Raw genomic sequence first — 9,357 nt, forward strand, 5'->3', positions numbered from 1 at the left:
GATGTTCTGTGGGCTCCAGAGAATGGAAACGCAGGGTCGGTTCTGATACGGAGCTCAGTGTCAGGCCCCGGAGGGAGTCCTGTGGCCACCACGGGCCACCCCAGCAACAGGAGGGAGGCTGGGCTCTGCTGTTTTCCAGTCAGACACCTGCTGGAGGAAGTAGTCATGCCTATGGGTTAGCAAAGCATCGCACCAGTGAGGCGTGGCCCATCATGATCACTACCTGGATCTCTCAAATAGCAAGATATTGTTCTGCCTGATGCAAAGAGCCAACTCACTGGAAAAGGCCCTGATGCTGGGAAGGATTGAAGGTTGGAGGAGAAGGGAACGACAGAGGATGAGATGGTTGGATGGCATCACTGACTCGATGGACGAGTTTGAGCAAGGTCTGGGAGTTGGTGATGGACAGGGAAGCCTAGTGTGCTGCATTCCATGGGGTCACAAAGAATCGGACACGACTGAACAACTGAACGACAATTCTGCATGTTACTATTTACATATAGTTTTTAAATACCGGCATTCTCATTAGCTCTAAAGGGGAAAAAAAAATGCCAGTATTTTCATGCAATAAATTATGCAAGAAATCATAGCAAGTCACATCCAAAAAATCTTTGACCTGTTTAGACCATTGGAGGGAAAAGTCATTTCAACGGTACATTTTTGAGACATAGGTGTAGAGACAAAGACTTTGAGGGATTGACAGGTTGTTCTGTATGTGATTTAACCTACAGGGGTAACCCTTGTATCACTAGGCAATATATCCTATTCTCTCTTCTTCTGATATTACTGTAGTTCACTCCTACTTTTTTTAATTTCATTTATTTATTTTTGATTGTGCTGGGTCTTCATTGCTTTGTGTGGGCTTTCTCTCGTTGCAGTCAGTGAGCGCTACTCTGGTTGAGGTGTCCAGGCTTCTCATTGAGGTGGCTTCTCTTGTTGCGGCGCACAGGCTCTAGGATGCAAAGGCTTCAGTAGTTGCAGCACGTGGGCTCAGTTGTTAGGACTCCTGGTCTCTAGCGCACAGGCTGAACAGTTGTGGCGCACACGCTTAAGTTGCTCCTCGCCAGGTGGGATCTTCCTGGACCGGGGATCAAACCAGTGTCTGCTGTGTTGGAGGGCGGATTCCTTACCACTGAGCCACTAGGGAAGCCTTTTTTTAAGTTAAAGTTGGCATGGTAGAGCTTTCTCCATCCTTTAACTGCTAACATACCTATATCATTGTACATGACTAGGTTTCTTACAGACGACATATAATTGGATCATAGTTTTTAATCCACTGCCCATTTCTGTTAGTGTACTTAGATTACTTGCATTTAATGTAATTGTTGGTAAAAGTAAGGCTTACGCCTGCATTTTTATTTTTTGGCCTATTTTTCTTTTGTCTGGTTTCCATTTGTGTTTTCTTTTGCCCGCCTTCCTGTGGGTTGCCTGAGCACTTTTAGAACTCCATGTTGATTTATCTCTGCCGATTTTTGAACATAGCTGTTAGTATCGCGTTAGCAGTTTCTGTAGTATTGTGTTACATATACATGACTCATCACAGCCTACCTGTCTCATCATTTTACCAGTTTCTGTGAAATATAGACACCTTTCCTCTCTTTGTGTCTCATTACCTTCTCCAGTTTGTAATTGTTTTAAATGTTTCCTCTGCAGACATTTAAAGCCACATCACGCAACTTTGCTTCAACAACCAAACATAATTAAAAAGACTGAAATATATTCTACTTAACTCATGTTTTGACTCCTTCCATCTCTCTTTCTCTCTTCCTGGTATCCAGGGTTTCTTCCTATGTCCTTCCTTTAGAGAGCTAACTTTACCCTTCTTTTAGGGTAGTTCTTCCAGCAGCAAGTTCTTAGTTTTCCCTCATCTGCTAATGCCTGCATTTACCCTTTCATTGAGCAACTGAACTGAGCCCTTTCTTTTCATTCCTGGTATTTTCCCTGGTTATGGAATTTGGCCCTGACAATTCTTTCCTCTCAGCACTTAAGAGATGCGCCCCTTCCTTCAGGCCTTCACGTTTCTGATGAGAAATCTACTGTCATTCAGATTTACATTCAAACTTCTTCTCTTACAAGTAAGATGTTTCCCCCTCACTTTCAAGGCTTTTTTTTTTTTCTTTGTTCTTAGTTTTCAGAAGTTGACCATGATGTATCTTAGTGTGGATTTGTATTTATAGTCTGTCTGAGGTTTCATTCATATTCTTGAATCTGTAGGTTCATATCTTTCATCATTTTTCTTTTTTTTTCAAGTACTCTTAGAGCCGTGCCTTCTATCTTCTTCAAAGACTTGAGTGATGTGAGTGCATGAACTTTTTTTTTTTGGTTCCACGGGTTTTTTTTTTTTCTTTTTAATTGGATCGGGTCTTAGTTGCAGTGTGCAGGACCTTTCGTTGTGGTGCACATGCTTCCTCCACTTGTGGCACACCAGCTCCAGGGCTGGTGGGCTCTGTAATTGCCGTGGGCTCAACTTACCCACAGCAGTAGGATCCCGGTTCCCCGACCAGGGTTTGAACCTGAGTCCCCTGCATTGGGAGGCAGACTCTTAACCACTGGACCACCACAGAAGACGTGGCCCCACAGGTCTTTGAGGTGGTGTTCTTCCCCCTACACCAAGCTACTCCTCTTTGTTGTTCAATCTGGGTAATTTCTATTTTTCTATCGGCCAGTACACTGACTGCCTCCTCTCTCCACTCCAATCGGCTGTTGAACCCATACACCGATTTTGGTTTTGTTTTGGCTGTTGTATTTCTATCTTCTAAAATTTCATGTGGTTTTTTTCTTTATATCTTTTATTTCTTTGCTGAGACGCTTGATCTTTTCATTTATTCCAAGTGCATTTGTAATTGTTCCTTGAGGATTTTTTTCATGGCTGCTTCAAGCCTGCTGGCAGATAATTCTAATGCCCCTGCCATCTCATGAATAGTGTCTATACCTTATCGATTTTTCATGCGAGTTGAAATTTTTCCGGTTGGCCTCATGAATGAGCTGCACTTGAAGTGGAGACGTTTTAAGATATTAGTTTGTGAGGCCCTGAATCTCACTGAACCCTTCCAATTTAGCTGGCCTCTGATAGCATTCCAGCAGGAAGGGGGCTGGTGCCGGCTCATTTAATGGTGATCAGGGTTCTGGGTTCCACGAGCCCTCCCCGGATACCACGGGGAAGAGTCAGGTCCTGACCCTGCACTAGGCCTCCTCTGACACCATCCCTGGCTGGGGAGGGGAGGGCTTGTCTTGCTTTGGCAGGAGTGGGAGCAGACGTATGGTCTCCGCACAGAATCCCCACTGATAACGGGTAGGGGGTCTTGTTACTGCCCTTCAGGGATGAAGCTCCTAGCTCCCCATTTGGCCTTCCCTAACACCACCTTGTTCCGGGCTGGGGGGGGCGGCGTCCCCATGACCAGCTGACAAGGGTGGGGCCCTCCGTTCCCCACTCAGTCTTTGCTGCTGGGCTGGGAGTGAGACTTGGTGGCTCAGACGGTAAAGAATCCACCTGCCAATGCAAGAGATATAAGAGACACGGTTCGATCCCTGGGTCGGGAAGATCCCCTGGTGGAGCGCATGGCAACCCACTCCAGTACTCTTGCCTGGAGAATCCCATGGACATAGGAGCCTGGTGGGCTACAGTCCATGGTATCGCAGAGTCGGATATGATGGAAGCAACTTAGTGGGCGTGCACGCATGGGGGTGAGACCACAGTGTTCTCTGTAAGTGTCTGCCTGGGCTAAGAAAAGTTATCAACCAGAAGTTTCTGTCTTGCAAGACTGCCCCTTTCCAGGTCCTTGGTCTAGTCTAGAGAGAGCAGGGCTGGGTTTGGACTTTCGTTGACTGCATCCACTTGGCATTTCCCGATTGCAGACTTCTTCAGCTCTAACACCAGCGTCTGAGGCAAAAAAGAAACCCAGAGAACTTGCCACTTAGAGGCTCCTCTGCCTTGAGCTCCCCCACTGCACGGCTTCCTTCCCTTCACCTTACAGTGTCTTCTGAAGTTGGCTTTATATAAAATATCCAGGGCTTTCCTTGTACTTACCTGTAGAGGAAGGGGATAGGAAAATATATCCACCTAGCTTCCCAGAAAACCAGAATCAGGGCTCTTTTTATTTGTTAATTTTAAGATCATGTGACATTGGTCTCCTGTCGTTCAGTCCCTCAGTCGGATCAGACTCTTTGACCCCATGAACTGCAACACATCAGGCTTCCCTGTCCTTCACTGTCTCCCGGAGCTTGCTAAAACTCATGTCCATTGAGTCTATGATGCCATCCCACCATCTCATCCTCTGTCGTCCCCTTCTCCTCCTGCCCTCAATCTTTCCCAGCATCAGGGTCTTTACCAATGACTCGGCTCCCCTGAGTCTTCTGAGAGGTACAAAAATAACTGCATAATCTTATTTTCAAAAGCAACCAATTTTATTAATTATAAAAGGGAAGGAGAAGGGAAGAACCACACAACCAGTAATGGTCAGAATTTAAGGTCATTGCACGATTTACTGTCTGTGCCTTTTCTCGACTCATTTCTTGCTGAAGCCGTATTAACCCCCGACACCGCTATTCTACCCTGATTCCACAGTAACCAGACGATGTCCAGGAACGGATAACTGACGAGAGATGGTACCTGACGGCCAGGCTGCTGAGGGCTTGGGGCCTGGACGGGACGGGAGGGCCTTGGGGAGTGTGTGTCCAGCTCTGGTGTCTAGAAGCATCTGGAGGGAGAGAAGGGAAGAGCAGTGACTCAAGTAACTCCTGTCAGGAGCATGTGATGAATTGTCCAACGCAGTTCTGAGCGCGTGGAAGGAGCAGGGTCTCCAGACAGGCTTCGGGTTGGGTCCAGGCATCTAGTTGCTCCGGCAACAGCAGGTCGGAGAGGAGGGCACGATTCTGGTGTAATTTAAGGCAGCAGGACATTTGCTTCCTCAGACATCTCATCCACTGGCCATCTCTCATTTACAAGTCAAAGCTTTTATAGAGGTTTGTTTTTGACTACGTCGTTCTCGGCGCAAAGTCCTCTTTCCAGGACTGTTGAGTCTAGCAGAGGGTTTCCCTGTTTGCCCCTTCCATAGGATATGAACATTAACGGGCTCGCAAAGCAAAGCCTCTTGTGAAAGGCCAAGTGGACACCCAGTAACCAATTGCCTCCTTTCTAATTACTGCTTATGGAAGACACGCAGCTCTGCTCCAGCTTTGAAGGTTAAAAAACCTCACTCAATTTTACCCTATCCATCAGTTTCTTAGGGCATCCCTGGTGGCTCAGTGGGTAAAGAATATGCCTGCAATGCAGGAGACCTGAGTTCAGTCAATTTCTTTATGACTACATTGACCTCATGTGAACGCACTTATGGGTTTTAAATAAGTTTAAGCATTTCTCATGCTTAGACAGAAAAGACTAGCTCAGAACAAGCAACATAAAATCAGATTCTTGAGACACACCTACTGATAATTTGAGAACTGCCTCCACTGCTGGGTTGTTAAGACATGGAAATGACCTGGTTTCCATGTTTATATTAAAATGCTCACACCAAAAGAGAAAAGATGCAAAGCAGCAGTTTTTTTTTTTTTGCAAACATGAAAATTACCTCCCGGTGCTAAAGTCCACCAAGCCAGGAGTTATGACATTCCCCGAGAGTGGGAAGAAGTCAGTGTTCCTTTATTTTCTCTTTGAATTTCATGGTCAAGTGGGTGAAATCAGAAAGATAAAAGAGAGCCAGCATTCCAGCTGTGTAGATGTTAAATTCACTCACCTCTGCTCTCCTTTACCATATTTTTTTTTCACTGATGCTATTTCCTCTCCGTGGGACTTACCAGGTGTCAGCTGGAAGCCACTGTCTCCGATGACACTCAGTTGACTTCATTTGACCTTTTGACCTCAGTTGATTTCTTTCTTCTGTATAACCCTAAGTTGGTTGCCTGTGGCCTTTAACTTGGTAACTCATCGCAAACTTGGTAGCTTAACACAGAAGCAGATAGTCCAATGTCAGTGTCACTGGGCTGACGTCAAGGTATGAACAGGCTAAGTTCTGTCCAGAGGCTCCACAGAAGCACTTGTTCCTTCCTTGGTTGTCTGGTGGTTTCCAGCATTCCTTGGCTTCTGGCCGCATCACTCCAGTCTTCAAGGCTGTCATCTTCAATTCTCTCTGCTCCATCCTCAGACTGCCTTCTCCTCTGTGTATAAAAATCTTCTCTGCCTCTCTCTCTTTTTTTTAAACTCTTTATTGAATTTTACAGTATTGTTTCTACTTTATGGGGGGCTTTTTTGGCCAGGAGGCATGTGGGATTTTAGCTCCTCGACCCGGGATTGAAACCACACCCCGTGTGTTGGAAGGTGAAGTCTTAACCACTGGACCACCAGGGAAGTCACTCTGCCTATCTTTTGTAAGAACACCTGTGATGGCATTTCAGACTCACATGGTAATCCAGAAGAAACACCCTAGCTCAAGGTCCTTCGCTGAATCATATCTTTGCCATATAAGGTAACAGTCATAATCCAGAGATTAGAACATAGATGCCTAACAGAGGGTCATTTTTTAACATACCACACCGCCTCTGTGCCAACAATTCCTAACTTCCTGTCTTCAGTATGGCAGTTTCTTACAAAACTAAACATATTTTACTACACAACCCTGTAATCCTGTTCCTTAATATTTACTCAGAGGTTTTGAAAACATGTCCACATAAAAATATGCACACTGATGTTTATAGCAGCTTTATTCATAATTGCAAAAACTTGGAAGCAACCAAGATATCCTTCCATAAGTGACTGAATAAATAAACTGTGGCACATCCAGACAGTAGAATATTACTCAGCAATGAAAAGAAATGAGCTGTCAAGTCATGAAATGGAAGAGCATTAAATGCATAATATGAATTGAAAGGAGGCAGTATGAAAAGGCTATCTATGGTATGAGTCCAACTGCGTGAAAGTGTTAGTTGCTCAGTCCTGTCTGGCTCTTGTGACCCCATGGACTGTGGTCCACCCTTCCCCTCTGTCCATGGAATTCTCCAGTCAAGAGTCCTGGAGTGGGTTGCCATTCCCTTCTCCAGGGGACCTGCCCCATCCAGAGATTGAGCCTGGGTCTCCTGCGTTGCAGGCAGATTCTTTACTGTCTGAGTCACTGGAGGGTGGGGGGTGCTGGAGAAAGAAAGTATGAAAAGGCTGTATATGATATGATTCCAACTATATAATGTTCTGGAAAAGGCAAAACTAGGGAGACAGTAAAAAGATCAGTGGTTGCCAGGGGTTAAAGGGTAGGAAAGAATGAACAGATAGAGCTCAGAGGATTTTCAAGGAAGTGAAACTGCCCTACATGATACTATAACCATGGACATATGTCACTATGTGCGTATGTGCGTGCTATGTCGCTTCAGTCATGTCAGGTTTTTTGAGACCCATGGACTGTAGCCCGCTGGGTGGAGCATCCATAGGATGCTCCAGGCAAGAATACTGGAGTGGGTTGCCATGTGCTACTCCAGGGGATCTTCCCGACCCAGGGATGGAAACTGCATCTCCTGCTGCTCTAGCATCGCAGGCAGATTCTTTTACCACTGAGCCACCAAGGAAGCCCTCCATGTCACTATACTCACATATGTCACTATATTTGGGCCCCATATGCCCCCAAATATAGCAAGTACAACACCAAAGGTGAAATGAAACAGGACTTTGGATGATGATAAAGTATCCATGTAGGTGGGTCACTTGTATCAAATGCACCTCTCTGGTGAGGGATGTTACTAGTCAGGGAGGCTGTGTGTGTTTGGAGAAGGGGAATACATGAGAAGTCTTTACTTTCTGGTCTATTTTGCTGTGAACCTAAAACTACTCTGAAAAGTAAGTCTATTTTTTGAAAAGGGCATTGGCTCCCAGAAGTCACAGACAAAGGGCTGCAATCCAAAGTCAAAGAGGATGCACAGATGACAAGCAGCCCTGGAAAGGTGAGTCAACATTACTAGCCACGGAAGAGAAGCAAGCTGAGACGCTAATGAGTTATCACTACTAGGACCCCCAGTACAACAGCAAAAATAAAAACAGTGCTGACACCAAATGCTGGTGAAGACAGAGAAACGGGTAACTCACACATGGCTAATGAGAATGTAAAATGATACCATCATTCTGGAAAACTGTTTGGCAGTTCTTTAAAAACTGAACATTTACTTACCATGCGTGGGTGCTCAGTCCTTCAGTCATGCCTGAGTCTTTGCGACCCCACGAACTGTAGCCCACCAGGCTCCTCTGTCCATGGGATTTTCCAGGCAAGAATGCTGGAGTGGGTTGCAACACCCTCCTCCAGGGGATATTCTGCACAACTCGGCAGTAATCGCATCCCTAGGCGTTTACCCAGGAATGAAGTGCAAATGGATGTGCACACACAAAGCTATAGAACATTGTTCACGGTCCCTTTATTTCTAATAACCCCAAATGGGAACAACTACACTACCTGTCCTACAATAAGTGAACAGCTAAACAAACTGTGATTCATCCACTCTCTGGAATCCTACTTAACAACTAAAAGCAACAAGCTATTGAGACATACAGTGACTTGGATAGATCTCAAGGACATTAGACTGGGTGGAAAAAGCCAAGCTCAGAGGTGCAAACTGTGTGTGTGTGTGTGTGAGTTGTTTGCATACTTAGTCGCTCAGTCATGTCCGACTCTTTGTGACCCTTTGCACTGTAGCCCGCCAGGCTCCTCTGTCCATAGCATTTCTCAGGCAAGAATACTGGAGTGGGTTGCCATTTCCTTCTCCAGGGAATCAACCCAACCCAGGGATCGAACCCAGGTCTCCTGCATTGCAAGCAGATTCTTTACCCGCTGAGCCATCAGGAAAGTTCTGTTAGTTTCTCAGTTGTGTCTGACTCTTTGTGACCACATAGACTGTAGCCTGCCAGGCTCCTCTGTTCATGGGGTTCTCCAGGCAAGAATACTGGAGTTGCCAGTCCCTTCTCCAGCAGATCTTCCTGATGAAGGGATCAAACCTAGGTCTCCTGCATTACAGGCAGTTTCTTTACAGCTTACCAGGGAAGCCCCCACATACTGTATTTATACAGTATTTATCCATTTATAGAGCATGTTCCAAATGGCGAAGTTATGGAGGGGGCCACAGCTCTGTGGTTACTGGCAGCTGGGGGAAGTGGAGAGGGGACTCCTGTGATGGAACCATTCTGTGTTTTGATTGCAATGATAGTTCCACAAATCCACACATGTGATAAGATGGCATGGAACCAAACACATCCATTGTGCCGTTGTCAGTTTGCTGGTTGTGACATTATGCTATAGATACCTAAAATGTAACCAAACTACACAAGGGTGTAAGGGACCTCCCTGTTCTATCTTTGCAACTTTCTGTATGCTTAAAATTATTTCAAAATCA

This window comes from Muntiacus reevesi, chromosome 14, assembly GCF_963930625.1.
Source record: "Muntiacus reevesi chromosome 14, mMunRee1.1, whole genome shotgun sequence".
Lineage (NCBI taxonomy): Eukaryota > Metazoa > Chordata > Mammalia > Artiodactyla > Cervidae > Muntiacus > Muntiacus reevesi.